We start from the raw sequence: 19,302 nt of genomic DNA on the forward strand, positions 1-19,302 counted from the left end.
AAGAGACCCCTCATGGACTAATGATAAGTAGACTTAAGGAAACATATTAAAGCAAAGTTCCTGCATAAATTCAGGTGAGAGGAAATGTTTTCCATCAGAGGAACAAATGGATTGTTCTGTACTAATTATATGCCAGCAGATGGGGAAACATCCACTGGCATTCACAGAGCCTTGATGGAATGAACACTTATGCTTGTTTAAGTAAAAGCATTTACATGCTTAAGAACAGTTGTTGATTCAAAAGTAACTGAAAACATCTTAGCATTACCATGAATGTACTCCAATTCACCTAAATTTAAATTCCAACAGTAAAATAGTAAATCAAATAAAAAAAATCTCTGGGGGCCAGCACTGTGATGGAGTAAGTAAAACAACCTCTTAAAATATCAGTATCCTGTATCAGAGTGCTACTTCATGCCCCAGCTGCTCAGTTCCTTACCTAACTCCTTGCTATTGTATTTGGAAAAGGAGAGAATGATGGCCCAAATAACTAGGCCGCTGCCCTCCAGGTTGGTGGTCAGATGGAGAGCCTACCTTCTGACTTAAGCCTAACCCATCCCTGAATGTCGCAATCATTTGGCAAGTGAATGACTAATAACAAACAAGTTGCTGAGGAAATGAAAAATCAAGAACCTTCTTGAAGAAAATGATGCTACAGTATGACCTATGAGTCAGTAAAGAACTTAATGAGAAAAAAGAACTGTTTTGAAGAAATGAAAACAAAAACAAAAACATCAAAATCCATGAAATATCGTTTCTGCTGATCATTGTTGGTGAGATGTGTCTCCTGTAGACAACAAATAGATGGGTTTTGATTTTTTAATCCAGTCTGCTAATCTATGACATCTGACTGATGGATTTAAGCCACCTGCATTCAGGGTTAATATGAACAGATAGTAATTTGGTCCTTTCATTTTAGCAATGGGTTGTTCATTGTTTGATTTAGTCTTCTGTTGTTATTTTACTGGGAAGTTCTTTACGTTTATCTTTCGGTGGGTGCTATTCCTTTTTTCTGTCAAGAGAACATCTTTAAGTATCATTTGTAAGGCAGGTTTGGAAGAGGCATATTTTTTGAGCTATTCATTCTTAACCTCACAGTAATAGATTTTGTGTTTTTAGGAAGGTTATGCTCTTTAGAGGAAAGGATTTGCAGGTAGGAAAAGCTTGAGCCTGGGATGCATCACTCAACTATTTCTTCAAATTCTGTCTCAGTGAAATCTGTTGCTCCTTGAATTACAAATTTGCATCTCCCAATTTAGAGGTATATAAATCAGAGTATTTAGAGTAACACAGTCTCAATACATCATATTTGCTTGTTTGTTTAGTAAGAATAGGCTCACATGGTTATGAAAGCTGACAAACCTCACCATCTGGTATTATAAGGACAGCCATGGGATAATTAAGTCCAAGACCCAAAGGCTTAAGGTCTAGAAAAGTTAATGAAAATCCCAGTTCAAGACAGACAAAGATGACAAGAGATGCCCCTACTCAATAGTGAAGAAGTACTCATTTTCCTTTTTGTGTGAGGACCTAAACAAATTCAGTAATGTTCACACACACTGCAGAAATTAACCTGCCAAGTTAGTTCATAGACTAAAATGGGAAACACCCTTATTGGAACACTAAGAAAAAAAATGCTTGTTTGGGGCATCCCATTGCCCAGTCAAGTTAACATAAAAGTAATAATAACAAAGGGCTCCATATTGTCAGTTTATTGCTGATTTTCCCTCCCAGAAAGTGCCAAATACTGAAGCTCCCTGATTTAATTATTCAGAGCACATAATCTAAACTTATTTTGTAGTCCTATTTCCTTGGGGGTCATTTGCTAATATGCCGTTTAGATAAATATTCATTTGGAGTTAGAGTTACTCAATGAAAGAAGCAGTACAGGGTTCAAACTTTGAGGCTCAGGTATCTCTTAGACTTAATATCAAAAATGTAAAACTCATTTTTGTATTTCCAAGTACCCTAATAAAATATACTTTTTGTTCTCATTTCTTCTGAATGTTACATCTAAAGAAGTTTTATCTTCACACAGATGTTCATGTGACCTCAGAGGCTAAACACAGCCCTCATTGAAAAATATTAGGAGAAACACTAATCCAGTCTGATTTGACTTAAGAAATTTATTCTTATGCTAATTCTAGGCTAGGCACTGTGAAAGTCACTGATATCAAAATAAATAACCATACACATAAATATGTAACTTCTGAAATGATTGTTAATATTTAAATGCTAATGCACATAACTCTATACATACATATATAATATTTAAATACACACATATATTTTATATATTTAAATACACACATATAAATTTTATATATATTTACACACACATATATAAATATATGTAATATTTATATATACTAACATATATAATATTTAAACTGAAAGTGTTATCTTAAATCTAAAGGAATGAACCACAGCTTACCATGTTGCTAGTATTGCTTTTGCTGCTATACCATAACAAAACACTTCACTTCAGAATTAGTATAGATAGCAGGATGCATGGAAAGAAGATTCAGAGCATCTATGGGTGAAGACAGGGATTTTGAAAGAGCTTTATAGAAACATCAGAGGAAGAACATTTCTTAAACTTTTCTCTGTATGAAAAATACATTTTTCTTGGAAAACTTTGTAATATTTACATCACTAATGGAGGCTTGGGAAGCTTCACTTGCTTTTGTAGAGAATGTCAAAGGAAGTCTAAAATCTGTGCTCTAAGTGGGTTGGATGCAAGAGCAAAGGCTGCTCAGAGGGTTTAGTCACATTTTTATTACACAAATAAAAAGTTAATCTTAACTGACACATAGTAAACTCCCAGCAAATAATGACCAAGAGCCTCATGATTCCATGCAATCCAAAAAGAGGCTTTTAGTGCCCAGAAAGATGCATACAAATCCTAATGCCCAGATCTGTGACGATTGCTTTATATGAAGAAAAAAAGTGATTAAGTGCTTGAGTAGCTTATCCTGGATTATGTGGGAGGATCTAAATATAATAACATGCTTTCTTTTAAGCACAAGGCACAGAACCTTCTGAGACATAAGAAATAGCAATTTGACCAGAGAGAGAGAGAGAGAAATTGCAGAGATGTAAGCCAGTGCACAATGAAAAAGCCAGGGAATAGATTCTGCCTGAAAGCCATTGGGGGAGCCTTTCTCTCCTGTCACCTGGACTCCATACTTCTGGCCTCCAGAAATGAAAGAATGGTTTTATATTGTTTCAAGTTACCAGTTTGTGGTAATTTATCACCACAGTCACAGGAAACACACATTACTCCCTCAGCTCAGTTTTCGGTTACAGTGACTCTTTTCAAGTGAGTTGAAGTAACCTTAAAGGTGCAATAAGAGATCCTAGCCATTTACTACTATATGTACAATAATAATTTGATGAAGAAGAAACAAGAAATAAAGCATAAATCATGTTTTTCTCTGGACAGTCTATACTGTTCACAAAGCATAAATTATTGCTCTGCAGAGAGATAAAAAATGAACCTAGACATGTATGCAATTCAGTTAGGTTTCCAGATCTACAGGAGTCAACACTTTCAGTTTCCCTTCAATACTATCTCAGAGCTTTTTAGAAATCAAAACTTGGAGGCCACACTTCAAATCTATCCAGTTGCAATCCATGTTTTAACAAGGTTCTTAGGTTCTATTAATCTGATCAATGTTTAATGCAGGCAGAAATTTGTTCTAGAAGATGCTGGTTAAGAAACCCATATTCAATATCAGATTGCACAGTTTTAATTCCTGTTTCTAGCTCCCAGTTGAAGCTTCCGGCAATGCAGAAACTGGGAGGTTGCAGCTGACGGCTCAAATACCCAGTCCGTGCTACTCACACATATCTCTGCATACCCACATCAGAGGCCCGTGTTTTCATTTCTGAGCTTCAGCCTGATTCAGGCCTAGAGGGGATTTGGAAAGTAAGTCACTACATGGAAGTGTACTCTCTTTTCCTCATTCACCTTTTGCTCTTCAACAATTTTTAAAAACTTTTTTAAGCTTAAGAAGCATGAATCTAGGGACATTTTGAAAGATTTAAAGCAGAGAAATGGTAAAATAATACTTTTATTTTAGATCAATCAATCAGAAGGTATTTCAGAGAACTGGGCTAAGTCCCATGAAAGATGGGCTGGCACTGTAGCATATATGGTTAAGCTGAAGCCTATACTATTGGCTTTCTATATTGGCACCTGTTGAAGTCCTTCCTGATCCAGCTCCCCCTGCCAATGGCCTGGGAAAGCAACAGAGCATGGTCCATGTCCTTGGGTCTCTGCACCTATGTGAAAGACCTGGTGGAAGTTTCTAGCTCCAGGATTTGGCCTATCCCCAGACATGGCTGTTTGAAGCCATCTGGGAAAAAACCAGTGCATGAAAGACTCTTCAGTTTCTCTTTCTCATTCTCGCTTGCTCCCTTTCTGTAACTCTGCCTTTCTAATAATAAAAAAAGACCAATGAGATTTAAGTGAATGCAGAAACTTCTGGTGAAAAGTTAGAAAGCTTTGGCCAGGCATGATGATCTAGCGGATAATTTCTCACTTGCAAGCACCGGAATACAATTGGGCACTAGCTTGTGTCCTGGCTGTTCTGCTTCCCATCCAGCTCTCTGCTTCTGGCCTGGAGCAGTAAAGCATCTTTGTGCCCTGGAAAAGCATTAGGATCCTGCACCAGTGTGGCAGATCCAGGGGAAGCTCCTGGTTCTTGACTTCACATTGGCTTAGCTCTGGCCCTTGCAGTGACTTGGGGAGTGAACCATCAGATGGAAAATCTTCCTCTATGTCTCTCCTCCTTTCTATATATCTGCCTTTCCAATAAAAATAAATAAATCTTTAAAAAAGTACAATTAAGAGTCTCCAAAGTAGAATGAAGCAAGCAGAAGAAAAAATCTCAGAATTGGAAGATATTTCCTGTCACCAGGAGGAAACAAACAAAAAGCTGGAAGCAGAGCTGGATCAAGTTAAAAAAGTATTCAACAATACAAAGACACTATTAAAAGACCAACTGTAAGAGTTAAGGGAGTCCCAGAAAGTGCAGAAAGAGAAACTTGGATTAAAGGTTTATTCAACGAAATAATAAAGGAAAATTTCCCTAAACTGGAGAAAGAATTGAGAAACAACAACCAGGAGGGGCACAGAACTCCCAATAGGCTTAACAAAAAAGTGGTCTTCACCCAACACACATTATAATCAACTTCTCTTTCATCGAACATAAGGAAAAGATCCTTAAATGTGCATGTGAAAAATATCAACTAACATAGAAAAGAATGCCAATTAAACTCACAGGAGACCTCTCCCAGGAAACTCTACAGGCAAGAAGAGAATGGAGTGACATATTCCAGACTATGAAAGAAAAAAATTGTCGGCCTAGGATAACGTACCCAGCAAAGTTTCCTTTTTCTTTGAAAATGAAATAAAAACTCTTACACAGTAAAGAAAAGTTCAAAGAATATGCCTCTTCCAAACCTGCCCTACAAATGATACTTAAGATGTTCTCTTGACAGAGAAAAGGAATAGCACCTACCAAAACCAAAGGCAAATGTGAAAGAACATCCCAGTAAAATAACAACAGAAAATTAAATCAAACAATGAACAACTCATTGCTAAGATTACAGAACCAAATTACCACCAATTCATATAACCCTGGATATAAGTGGCTCAAACTTAAAATCAAACGTCATAGATTAGTACACTGGATTAAAAATCAAAACCCATCTATTTGTTGCCTACAGGAGATACATTTCACCAACAAAGATCAGCAGAAACGATATCTCATAGTTTCTTTTTTTAGTTTCAGTTCTTCAAAACTCTTTCTTATGATTAAATTCTCCAATGACTCATAGATCATACAGTAACATCATTTTCCTCAAGAAGGTTCTTGATTTTCTTTTTCATTTCTTCAGCAACACATTAGTCATTCAGTAGCATCTTATTTAACTTCATGGTTTTTTTAACTTCTTTTTTTGCTTCCTATTATTTATTTTGTTTTGTGGTTTTTCATTTAAGGGGATGTGTAGTAACTGTGCAATGGAGACTATCATATCCAGGAGTATGTTATTTAACTTCACGGCATTACAAATTTCTACTTTTCTTCCTGTTGTTGATTTTGTATTACAGCTTTTCATTTAGATGCATAATTGCTGTGTCATGCAGACTATCATATCCAGAATGAGGACACAATGTAGTATACATCTTTACTTTCAGATCAAAGATTGACTCCCAATGAAACTTTTAACTATATCTTGACAATAGGATGCTGGACTCTCTGCCACTGTCCATGCCCGCAATGATGGATATATGACTGTGTATGAAGAACTTTATACTGTAGTTATGATATAGGGGAACTTAGTGTTCAGGAAAATCCCAGGGCCTATGGAAATGTATCATAAAATGATAAGAATAAAAAGAAATAAAATTTAAAAATAAAAATTAAAAAAAAGATTTGGGTGTCTGTGTACATTCTGCTTGGCAGCTGTGAAACTGGCTTGCTCTTTTTCATTCCATTTCCACTGATGTCCTTCTTTACCAAAGAGTGCCAGGGCTTCAGATTTCCTGTTATTGTTTTACAGTTTGTGGAGTGGCAAAAACCCAGATATTATATATCATCGCTTCAGATATGACCTCAGTCTATATAGCCAAACAATTCACAAATATTCAAAAGAGACTCTGTGTCTGCATTTTAGAATCATTGATCACCATGTAATTTTTAGATGACTCAGCAAGATAAGAATTGCTGATTCCAAATGTACAGGAGAGCCACAGGTTATCATCACATTATCTGTGCATTGAAACATTTGCATAACTGCAGTTATAGGCCATTATGCCAAGTGTGCTTCTACCAAACCAGGATACAAGGTGGGCCTGTGTAGATTGCCTCATGGAAAAAAGGTGAGATCTGTTGTGGTCCATTTCAAGTGAAGGCAAACTTGTCTTGATTTTCCGGAATTATATCAGTAGTAAAGAAAGCATTAGTCAGATGAAGTTCCAAGTTAATGGCTAAAGTGGTCCATATATCACATTCCTATGGAAACCCTACATGTAGGGAAGAACAACTCTATTCAGTTCCTGGTAATCTACCATCATCTGTCATGGTCCACCCGTTTTCTTCACAGGCCACCCTGGAGAGTCAAACAGGCTACGTGCAAGTCTAATAATGTTCACTCTCTCCAGTTACCATATGTTTTCAGTAATTTCTTTGTGACCCCCTGGTAGTTGACATCAATTGCCACAGAAGCATAGAGATAGAAGAAAGAGGCCTGGGAACCCAATAAGCCAGACTTACCCAACACAGGAAAGCAAAATTTATTGGAAGATAAAGAGATAATGCACAGTCAAGGATCTTGACTCAAGAAGACATAGCACTAATTTTGTTCTACACCTTTTAGTTCCACCTGAGCCCTTTAAAGAATAAATATGCTGTACCAGTAATGTCGGGGTACACTTAAATAAGAGACTGACAGATTTATGATTCCTTATGAAGGACTACACCATTGTAGTGAATTGGGGAAAGTCTGTTGGAGGCGGGAGTTTGGGGGGAATCCCAGCCTATACGAAATTGTACCGCATAATTCAAAACTCAAAATTAAAAAAAACAGATAAAAAAAGAATAGATATGTCCATCCGCATTAATAAAGTGGATATTCTATACTCAGTTTACTGATTCAAAAGCTGATTTGTTTTAGAAATATCCTCATTGATATACTAAGAAGTAAAGTTTCACCAAATATTTGGACATTCCTTAGCTAACTTGAGTTGACACAATTTAATCATCATAGATTCTGTCCAATAATGCCATCTGGAGGAATAAGGACTTCCCCAAAAAAGAAAGCAAAGTAGACATCCAGGCAATGAGGAAGGAAAGATATTGCCAGAGAATTACAGTAGCCAAAAAGGTCTAGCTGAGAATCTTTGTAGGGATTTCAAAAGTGTTTCCTGGTGGCAAGTTCTGACCTAATCATTAAGACACCTTAGAACACTCGCACTCCACATGGCAAATGCCTGAGTTCAGGTTGCAGTTGTACCCTATCCTAGCTTCCCACTAATTCATACTCTAGAAGGCTGTAAATGATGCTTCAAGTATGTGGGTCTCTGCCACCAAATTTAGTTCCTTGGCTCTTCGGTGTCTGCCTGGCTCATCACAGTCATTTTAGGCATTTCTGGGAGTAAACCAACAGGAATACATCTGTTCTCTTTAATTCTCAAATAAAAAGCAAAATTAAAGTGTCTCCCAAGAGAAAGAATCACTTTACAGGGCTTTCCAGGGGCCTCTTACTTTAGACTTAGAGAAACAGCTGGGCTTTGCAGCCAAGTAAAAATTTTCCTACATTTTTTTCTGACATTCTCTCAGTCTCTCACCTTGAGGTATCTATATGACCTTGGAAATGACAGAGATTAGCAGAGCAGAAAGATGTTGTGATATGGAGAAAGGAGAGAAAAGGCCTACTCCACTACCTCAGTTTAGTTTAGCGTGAAGTAAGCTTAAGCTGAAAAGGAGAATTAATTTTAGATCCAATTTTGAACTTTCATTATCATATAATACTAAATACTCTTTGCAACAATGTTTGTGATATAAATGGCATTTATATATTACTTTATGTATAGATATATGCAAATACTGTCTTGGAACTATACTTATTGAATGTGAAAAATCTGTTCTGTTTATATTAATAAAATAAAAAAAGTTTCAAAAGTAAACATCAGGACAGGGCATTGTGTTACAGAAAGTAACCTGCAGCTTGGGACATCCACCAATACCCCATGTCAGAGTGCTGATGAGGTCCTGGCTACCCACACTTCCAATCCAGTTTGCTGCTTATGCACCTAGCAGGTAGCAGATAATGAGCCAAGTACTTGGGTTCTTGCCATCCAAGACCTGGATGGAAGAACTGGATGAAGTTCCTGTCTCCTGGATTCTCACTGCAGACCTTTGGAGAGTAGACAAGTTGGTGGAAGCGCACTGTCTCTCAATCTCTCTCTCTCTCTCTATCTCTTTTTTTTCTCTCTCTCTCTGTGATGAAACAACAAGAAGGACATAGATATAGATCACTACAGTTTTTACCCATGAACAGAAAATTATCATCAAGCAAACCAGTTTACATGTTACCAAATAAAACTCAAAGAAAATGGGAGAGAAAAAAAATAGAGTATTGTCAAAAGCTCTACTTGCTCAACAAACTCAATGCATTTAAATTTTAGTAAGTAGTGTTCCTTAAGATTTTATCTTAAACCTGTTACTCCTAAAAGTCAAATTGCTTCCATTAGCTCAGACGACAGCTAAACAGAAAAAGACAGAAATCTGGGACTAACGTCACTTGCGGGCATTAGTAATTCCCATTCATGTTAGGAGAAGGCGAGCTCATGGGATATGCTTGTATTGTTAATACATTGCTCTGTATTTCTGGAGTCTTTCATAGGACATTATACAATTTTTGCTTTCATGAAAGGAAACACCATAGTTACACACATAATAAAAATTTGTTGCTTCTTATTTGCCTATACATGATTTTGTAATTCCTTGCTGTGTTTTTGTGTGTGTGTGTGTGTGTGTGTGTGTGTGTGAAATTTTAAGGGGAGAAATTTCTCCAAAGAGTACACATGTCAACATTTAATTGTATAATTCATTTTAGAGGTAGCTAAATAATCAGATATATTCCAAATTTATAAATTTATGTTCAGACTTTATAACAATTTTCCCCTTGTCCATTATTATGTCCAGATTTTAAACTATGAAAGAAAATACTGGCGAGACCAACATTACATTCTTAAAGATGAATTCATTTTAAGACAGCCTTAAATGCATGCTGTAAGTATTAATGTACTAAAATTAATAATTAGTAATGGTACTTTTCTATCTTCTGAATAATAACAAAATAAATACAAAGTAACAAAAAAGTTTTAATTTTCTTTTTGATATTGTTTACATAGTTGAGAGAGATGCATTAGAATCTGACTAAGGTTGGAGAGGCAAGGCATAGAGGACAGTGGGTAGGACAAGTATTCCAGGATTTTTCTTTCTCCTTGTATCTTCAGTAGGGGAAGAGGAAGGGACTGCTCCTTCTTGTCAAACCACACCAGCACCCAGGGACAGTCATTTGTTGATGCCTTCGAGGTCTTGATGTGAGGAAGAATATTCCAAGGGTGTTACTTGAGTGGTTTTAATAGTTCTGAGATATTGCTGCCTTCATCGCTGCAGGATTGAGAAAATCTTTCCAAGCTGTATTGGCTGACCAAGTCCACCTTAAGGCATCCACATATTCAAACATCTGCTATAAAGCATGGTCTACAGAACAGTTCAACCTGTTCCTTGTATCCTCTGACAATGCCCTCCACATCCTCTGCTAGCCTGGGCAAGCTGACTATCATGTATGCCATGTGCACCTGGGCAGGCTGTCCAAAGCACAAACGTCAGCAACTGAGGAGGCCCAGTCCAGACATATGCACTTCAAGGTCGGATTACGTATCTTGTGATTTTCCCTGTGGCCCGGGTTTGAGTCCAGTAATCTAATTGGGGGAATATCTAGGTAACCTCATCTGGGATGACCTCAGACTTGACTGTTTTGTGTGTCACCCAGCGTAGAGTCAGGTTCTATCACCTATACCAGCCAACACCCATCATTCTGCCCACAGACCCATCTCTCATGCCAACCTACAGATGTTGCAGTATAGACCAGCCCAGCCCAGCCTCCAACAGGCCCAGTCCACAAACACACCAGCAGGTGCCACAGCCTCACTGGGGTGACCCCCAGTGACTCCCACCAGGCCGGCCCCCAGCCTTGGTTTGTGTGTGTGCCAACACGTGCTATGGCCTAGCCTGGTCGGCCCTGTATCAAATCTGGCTCTCATGCACACCCAAGGGTACTGTGGTTTATCTCAGTCTGACTTGTCCTCAGATTCATTCCACACATAGGCTGACCGGTGCTGCCAACTTGATTAGCCTGGCCCGCCCCCCCAGCAATGGCTCTCATGCTCAACATCAGGAGCTGCAGCCCAGCAGGGGAGGGTACACAGTTCCCCCCACCAGGCCCACTCCCAGTCCTAGATCTTGTGCCTGCCAGGGGTAGTGTGGTCCAGCCTGAGACAACTTACAGCCAGTCCTAGCACTTGTCAACTGGTGCTGTGGCCTAGCCCAGCTGGCCCACACCCATTCTGGCTCTTTTTGTGCCAGCGGATAATAATCTATCCAAATCTGCCCAGGTGACAGGTGCTGCAGTATTGCCCAGGCCAGCCTGCCCCCAACCCTCACTCTCACACCTACCAGTGGAGGCAGTGGCCTAGCAAAGGCGTCCCTGAGGTTCCCCTACCAGGCCTACTTCCAGCCCCAGATCTTACGTGTGCTGGCAGATACTGCAGCTAAGTTTGATATGCCCCATCCCTAGTTTTAGCACTCTTCAGCAGATGTGGCAGCCTGGCTCAGCCTGGCCCAACTGCAGTCTCAGCTCTAGTTGGCAGGTACAGCAGTCTAGCCCAGCCTAACTCATTCTCAGCTCTAGCCCTCATGTGAACTGGTAGATGTTATGGCCCAACCCAGCATGGCGTGTACCCTGTACTGGCTCAAATTTGTGTTCTTATGTGTTATGGAATGACCCAACCCAGTTTGCCCCCAGACCCAGCTCACACATATGCCTATAGGTGCTACAACCCTGTCTGGCCAGGCCAGTCCCATAGCCCTAACTCTGCCGCTCACCAGTGGGAGTTACAGTCTAGCAGGGAAGTTCCCTAAGTCCCACTACCAGGTCCTTTTCCAGCTTCAGAACTCACAGGTGCTGGAGGTTGCTTAAGCCCATAATGACATGGCTGGCCCCCTTTCCTAGCACTCAGTGGGTACGGTAGCCTAGCCTGACTGGCCAGTGCCCACTATCTCTCCTGGTGGGTGCTATAGCATATCACAGCCTGGCCCACCCCCACTCTCATGTGAACTGGTGGGTATTGCAGCTCAGCCCAGCCTGTTCCACACCCATTTTGGCTCTAGTGAGCACCAGCAGGTGCTGGAGCCTAGCCCAGTCTGGCCTGCCCCTAGACTTAGTCCACCAGAACGTCAATAGGTGCTGCCACCTTCCCCAGTGCAGTCTGCAAACACAGTCCTGGCTCTCGCATTCACTAGCGGAAGCTGTAGACCAGCAGGGGAGTCCCCAAATATACCCTACCAGGTCCATTCCTAGCTTGAATCTTGTGAGTGCTGGCGGCTGCTGTGACCCAGTCTGGCAAGGTCTGCCCACAGTCTCAGCTCTACCTGGAGGGTACTGTAGCCTAGTCTAGCTGGACATGGTCCACACTCTGTGTTGATTCTCATGTGTATTAGCAGATGCTGCGACACTGTCTGGCCCAGGCTGCCCTGAGACCCAGTTTATCCACCCAAATATTGAGGAGTGCTATAGCTTTGCTTGGCCTGGCCTGCCCACAGCCCCAGTTTTTGGGCTTTTCCAGTAGCAGTTACAGCTGTGTAGGGGAGTTCCTTAAGTTCCCCTACTAGGTTAACTCCTAACCCCAGATCTCATGTATGCCAGCAGGTGCAACAGCCCTACTTGGTATGGTCTGCCCTCAGTCCAGGTCTTTGCATGAACCAGCAGGTTCTGCAGCCTGGCTCCTTCCAGCCCCAGCTCCCACAAGTGTCAACTCAATTCTGTACTCTAGCTTGGCACAGTCTACCACCATCTCCAGCTCTCATACAAGCTGGAAGATGCTGTAGGCCCACAAAGGCAAGTACACAAGTCCTACAGAATCTGCCTCCAGATTCAATTATCTTACTTTCTGGTGGGTGCTATGACCCAGCCTGATGTGGCCCATTCTCTGTTCTGACACTTATGGGTGGGTACTGTAACCTAGTCCAACCAGGAATGCCCCACCCCCCAGCAACAGCCCGTGGTTTTACAAGTACCATCAATGGCAGGTGAGGCTACTTAGCTCAGCCCAAGTCTCCCATGTGGATGGTACCTTGGTCATTCCTACACATGCTCTCCAGTTCCTCCCGCCCCCGTAAATCACTACATGTCAGCACTCTTGCCTCCTCATGAGTGAAGCAGCCCAGTCCATGTAAGTCCCCAGAAGTCATTCCTCCCGTCACACATGCCCTTCAGCTGCTCTCACTCCAAAACATTCCCAGACACCCTTCCCCCAGGCAATCTGAAGCCCCCTTGCCTGGGTGCCATGTCCTGGCCCGATGATCCCTGCCTTCCCCACGTCTTTAAAAACAAAACAAAACAAAACAAAAAATAGGATAGGCAACTATAATAGCACACTGGTATAGTTAACACAAATTCGGTATTTTCTACACTCGGAATGCCTGCCAGCTACTGGCTGCTTTTCTCCCAGCAGTGTAAAACTTGCCTAGGTATAAGGCAACCTAGGCAGCTGCCTACCGCTGGGAACAAAGTCCTTTCTCCTGGTCTAAAAACGTGAGAATGTTAAAGGAAAAAAAATCATTTGTTATTAGTCCTCAATTTGTCTTTCTAATGAAAGTCCACATTTTAGCAAAAGATGATGCTCATGTATCCATCACAGAAGGGGTCAGTACTTAAGAAATTATAGATACTTTTAAGTTGTTTACACTAGAATTGGCAGGAAGATTCTATTTCGGAGGGTGGGGCAACCATCCCTGAAATGTTCTCTTTCAGTTGACTGGTAAACCTCTCAGTGTATTCCATTCCTTATCTGTGAAATCTACATGACAACTAAGAAACTGTCACAGAGTTCCCATTAAACGAGCTTAGAACAATATCTGGTAAATAGCTAGTAGGAGTGCAAACAGCTAACCGTCTTATGGAAAAGCTGTAGGACACTGTGGTGTCTTTCTTAGTGGTGAATGGGATGACTCATAACGGATGCTTCCTTTATTTATCAATTGAATAAGTGGATGTATGAACCTTCAAACCAACATCAGGGCTAGCTCAGAAGCTTTTCCTGAGCCTCTACAGCCTATGAAATCAGAATCCTAAACCTTTGTCTTGTAATTGGATGAATTTTTTTTTTTAAAGATCTATTTATTTTTATTGGAAAGACACATACACAGAGAGGAGGAGAGACAGAGAGGAAGATTTTCTGTCCAATGTTTCACTCCCCAAGTGAGTGCAACGGCTAGTACTGTGCCGATCCGAAGCCAGGAGCCAGGAGCCAGGAGCTCTTCCAGGTCTCCCACGTGGGTGCAGGGTTCCAAGGCTCTGGGCAATCCTCAACTGCTGTCCCAGGCCACAAGCAGGGATCTGGATGGGAAGCAGGGCTGCCGGCACCAGGCCCCATAATTGGATGAATTTCAACTGCCCACTTCCCACTTCAGCTACTACATTGCATTTTGAATGGACTTAGATAAGAAACTAGTTCAGGGTTACCAGATTGGAAGCCACTCCTCCCTACCACACCCTGCCTATGTAATCCTATCTGCTTTTCTGTCAGTCAAAGGATACCTATCCAGTGAATAACTCTTCTTATCTGGGACCTGAGAAGGGCGGTGTCATGCAGCTCCTCTTCTTTCAAGCCCCTTAAGAACCCATCATGAGGAGGGGCCTATATTCACTCTCTTCTTTCCTTATAGAAGGACTTGGAAGAATTCAGGTAGAGACCTCTCCCTCACTCTTTCCCTTCCTGTTCCATTCTCCATAACAAGGCCCACACTCATGTACAAACCTTACAATTTTCTTAAGCCATACTGGTGTCCATGCTTAAAATGTTTTTTAAGATGAGAACCTAAGAGGGGCCCGGCGGCATGGCCTAGAGGCTAAAGTCCTCGCCTTCAATGCCCCGGGATCCCATATGGGCACCGGTTCTCATCCCAGCAGCTCCACTTCCCATCCAGCTCCCTGCTTGTGGCCTGGGAAAGCAGTCGAGGACGGCCCAATGCATTGGGACACTGCACCCACATGGGAGACCCGGAAGAGGTTCCAGGTTCCCGGCTTTGGATCAGCGCGCACTGGCCGTTGGGCTCACTTGGGGAGTGGATCATCGGACAGAAGATCTTCCTCTCTGTCTCTCCTCCTCTCTGTATATCTGACTTTGTAATAAACTGAATAAATCTTTAAAAAAAAAAAAGATGAGAACCTAAGAAAGAATTATTAGGCACTAACCTATATCACAATAGAATAAGCCCTCAGACTTTTTTTTTTAATCAACTTAAGCTCTGTGTCTTAATAATCAAAAATTGCAACTCCTTTCTAGATTTGGAAGTACACTAAACCTATCAAAACAGTAACTGACTAAATCCTTGCCTTGCAACTACTGTGATCCCATATGGGCACAGGTTCATGTCTCAGCTGCTCCACTTCTCATCCAATTCCCTGTTTGTGGCCTGGGAAAGCAGTAGAGGATGGCCCAAAGTGTTGGAACCCTGCACCTATGTGGGAGACCAGGAAAAAGCTCCTAGGTCCTGGCTTCAGTTAACTCAGCTCTGGCAGTTGCAGCCACATGGGGAATAAATCATGAATTTGAACATCTCTCTGACCTTCCTTCTCTTTGTAAATCTGCATTTCCAATAAAAATAAATAAATCTTTAAAAATAAAAGCAGTAACTGAAAATTATTTTAATCAGATAAATTCTGTTTCAAGAGACATCATTAGTCGTCTTAGTAGGGAGCTAGACTGGAAGTAGAGCAGCTGGGTCTTCCAACTGTACTCATATAGATACTGGCATTACAGGAGGCAGCTTAACTTGCAGCAACACAATTCTTGCCCCTAGAGAAAATTTTTAAGAACACAGATTTCATAGAGAGACAGAGAGAGAGAGAAAATTTCCTAATGTAGCAATTTAATTGCAGGATTTGGAAGCAGTAAATGCTCAACATGCAGAACTGAATAAAGAGTATGATAAAGATTTTGGGTTTGGCCAAAGAAAAAGCCTGTGCTTTGCCCTACCCCCTCAGGTTTTCTCTGCATAAAGCTCTTGGGTCAAACTGGACAATCCAAGAAAATGTGATTAAGGATGGGCCTACCTACATCCTACAGTCTTACAATGGAGACTGGGCAGCCAGTAACATCAGCAAAGCAACTCAGGATGGGGAGTTTGAATCATGTAATCTGAGATTTACCAAGTAGGTAATTGATCAATCCAAATGATGAATTCCTTTTAAGTACTGTGGAGACAGCATTCAAGTGATCCTTCCTGATTATCAATATTCCCTATATATCTTTGTAGATACTTGTTGATGTTGACTCTCTCGTTTCCATTAATATCAGCTCAACAGTTGCTGGAAATTTTGAGTCTTTCTAGCAAATTATCAAACTTGGGGAGGTTCTGAGAACCCCTGAAACTTGTGCTTTGTGTTAGAAATGAAAGTAAACATGGTACTTTTAACTTTTGCTTTCATTTTGTTGTGCCAGCTTGTTAATATAATGCATTCTTGTAATACTGTGGGACAGAAATTTGCTGACTTTACACAACTTGTCTTTGAAGTTTAAAGATGAATGATATTGCTATCATTTTTTTAAAAAAATGATATTGCTAATGATATTGCTATCATTTTTTTAAAAGATTTATTTATTTTATTACAAAGGCAGATACACAGAGAGGAGGAGAGACAGAGAGGAAGATCTTCTGTCCAATGTTTTACTCCCCAAGTGAGTGCAACGGTTAGTACTGTGCCGATCCGAAGCCAGAATCCAGGAACCTCTTCCAGGTCTCGCATGTGGGTGCAGGGTCCCAACGCATTGGGCTGTCCTAGACTGCTTTCCCATTCCACAAGCAGGGAGCTGGATGGGAAGTAGAGCTGCCGGGATTAGAACCAGCGCCCATATGAGATCCCAGGGCATTCAAGGTGAGGACTTTAGTTGCTAGGCCATGCAGCCGGGCCCGATATTGCTATTATTAAATAGTATAAAAAACATTTTCCACACTTTCATTGGGCTCTTTCTTAAGACTTCTGAAACAGACAGTGGAAAATCTCTCCTGCAAGTATCAACAAGTCTGACAAACTAAGGCCAAGTTGGCAACAACATGAAAAAAGATGACTGGTGTACTATATGATTTACTTTCATTCAAGCAGATGAAAGTCAAAGACAGGAATAAAAAAAACAACTTTATGGATATCAAAACACAGGCTATTCTGAATTGGCAGGGATACGTGACACGTAGGAAGAACCTTAAAAGGGATGCTATGTAGGATGGAAATGTTCTAAATCCTGATTTGCCTGGTGGTTTTATGAAGGGCTGTGTAGCACTGTTCATTTGGGATTATTACATATTGGTAAACCTCAGTTTTTTATTTATTTATTTTTTAATATTTATTTATTTTTATTGGAAAGGGAGATCTACAGAGGGAGGAGAAGCAGAGAGGAAGATCTTCCATCCAATGATTCACTCGCCAAGCGGCCGCAATGGTTGAAGTTGAGCCAATCCAAAGGAAAGAGCCAGGAGCTTTTATCAGGTCCCCCATGCAGGTGCAAGATCCCAAAGCTTTGGGCCGCCCTTGACTGCTTTCCCAGGCCACAGGCAGGGAGCTGGATGGGAAGTGGGGCTGCCGGGATTAGAACTGGCGCCCATATGGGATCCTGGCACATTCAATGCAAGGACTTTTATCACTACGTTATCGTGCCGGGTCCAGCCTCAGTTTTTTTAAAAAAAGAAATTCCTTGGTCATATAATAATGGCAACACTCAGTATAAAAAGAAAATCAGTGATAGACACGTTGCTGCCATCTGGGATAGACACTTGTCACATCAGAGTGCCAGTTTAAGTCCTGCATGCTCTGCTTTTGATCCAACTTCCTGTTAAAGCAACTGGAAAGAACAGATGATAATTTAAGCATTTGAGTCCCTACCACCTAGGTAGAGTTTCAACTTCCATGCTTCACCCAGGCCTACCACCTGGGTTGTAGCCATTTGGGATATAAACCATTGGATTTCTGTCTCTCATCTTTTAAATAAATCTGTAATTTTTTAAAAGATTTATTTATTTTTATTGCCAAGCCAGCTACACAGAGAGAAGGAGAGACACAGAGGAAGATCTTCTTTCCACTGATTCACTACCAAAGTGACTGCAACGGCCAGTGCTGTGCCAATCCGAAGCCAGGAACCAGAAACTTCCTACAGGTCTCCCACGCAGGTGCAGGGTCCCAAGGCTTTGGGGTGTCCTCGACTGCTTTCCCAGGCCACAAGCAGGGAGCTGGATGGGAAGCAGAGCTGCTGGGATTCAAACCGGTGCCCATATGGGATCCTGGCGTGTTCAAGGCAAGGACTTTAGCTGCTAGGCCACGCCACCGGGCCCAAATCTGTAAATCTTAAAAACACCAAACAGCTCCAAATTCCATTAAAAATTATATTTACTTACTATCTACTACATATCAGGAATTGTGGCATAATTTGTGGATATAACATAAAGCATAAACCCAGAAATGAAATAGCAACTACTTGAAATTTTTAATTTAACATTTATATTCTTCTTTACCACTACTCCTCTAAATAAATGTTTCATGATTTTGCATGCTAAGGTTTATATGAATATATCCTATCTATTCTTTTCTGTTTCATTCAATTGTACTTTTCTCACAAAGGCTTTATACCTCTGACAGCCTACAGTGGGCTATCCTTCATTTGTACTCACAAAATGTATCATACACTCAGCATTTAGTTGTCCTTGAATTATTATGAGTGTTCAATTTGCCACACTCTGAACTCTTCCAGGTTCCTTGACAATAAATAGTATATCATATTTTTGTTTTAAATATTTCATAATTTTTGTGAAGTGTGCGCTTTGCAATATTTGCATAATTAGTTGTGGGTATAGTGAAAACAACTTCACTTGACCATATTAAACAAGCTTATGAATGGTTTAAGCTTCCTAAAATTAACTGTTAAAATAATTAACATCCAATATTTTATGTTGCCTTTTCTACATTATTTTTTATGTGCTGGAAAGAGATAAAAGCTATTCTCCTATTACCTAAAACTCAATTTTAATGAGAATTGAAGAGAAACTACCTTCATCTGCTTAACATTTGATTTGAGATAGAGAACCATTCTGAATTACACATTTATCTCTAAGTATATCTTTTACAACAGAAGGATCTTTGGTTTTTAAATTGAGTACCACATACAGCTACATAAAATAAAAACTACATTTCCCAATTTCCTTTGCATCCAGGTATAGCCATGAGATTAAAGTCTGACTAATAAAATGTGACTGTGGCAAGTGTACTTTTAACTCATGCTTTCAAAGTTACTTCCCCTCACCTGCCCTCTTCAGACTGCTATCAGCAATCAGTCATGGTGCTGAGTCATCTCAGTTTGTGTTCATGAATGACTAAACAGAGAAGCAACTACACTATATCAGGATTATTCATCATTAGAATCCTATCTACCAACCTTATATTCTTTAGAAA

Source organism: Ochotona princeps, chromosome 1 (assembly GCF_030435755.1).
Source record: "Ochotona princeps isolate mOchPri1 chromosome 1, mOchPri1.hap1, whole genome shotgun sequence".
Taxonomy (NCBI): domain Eukaryota; kingdom Metazoa; phylum Chordata; class Mammalia; order Lagomorpha; family Ochotonidae; genus Ochotona; species Ochotona princeps.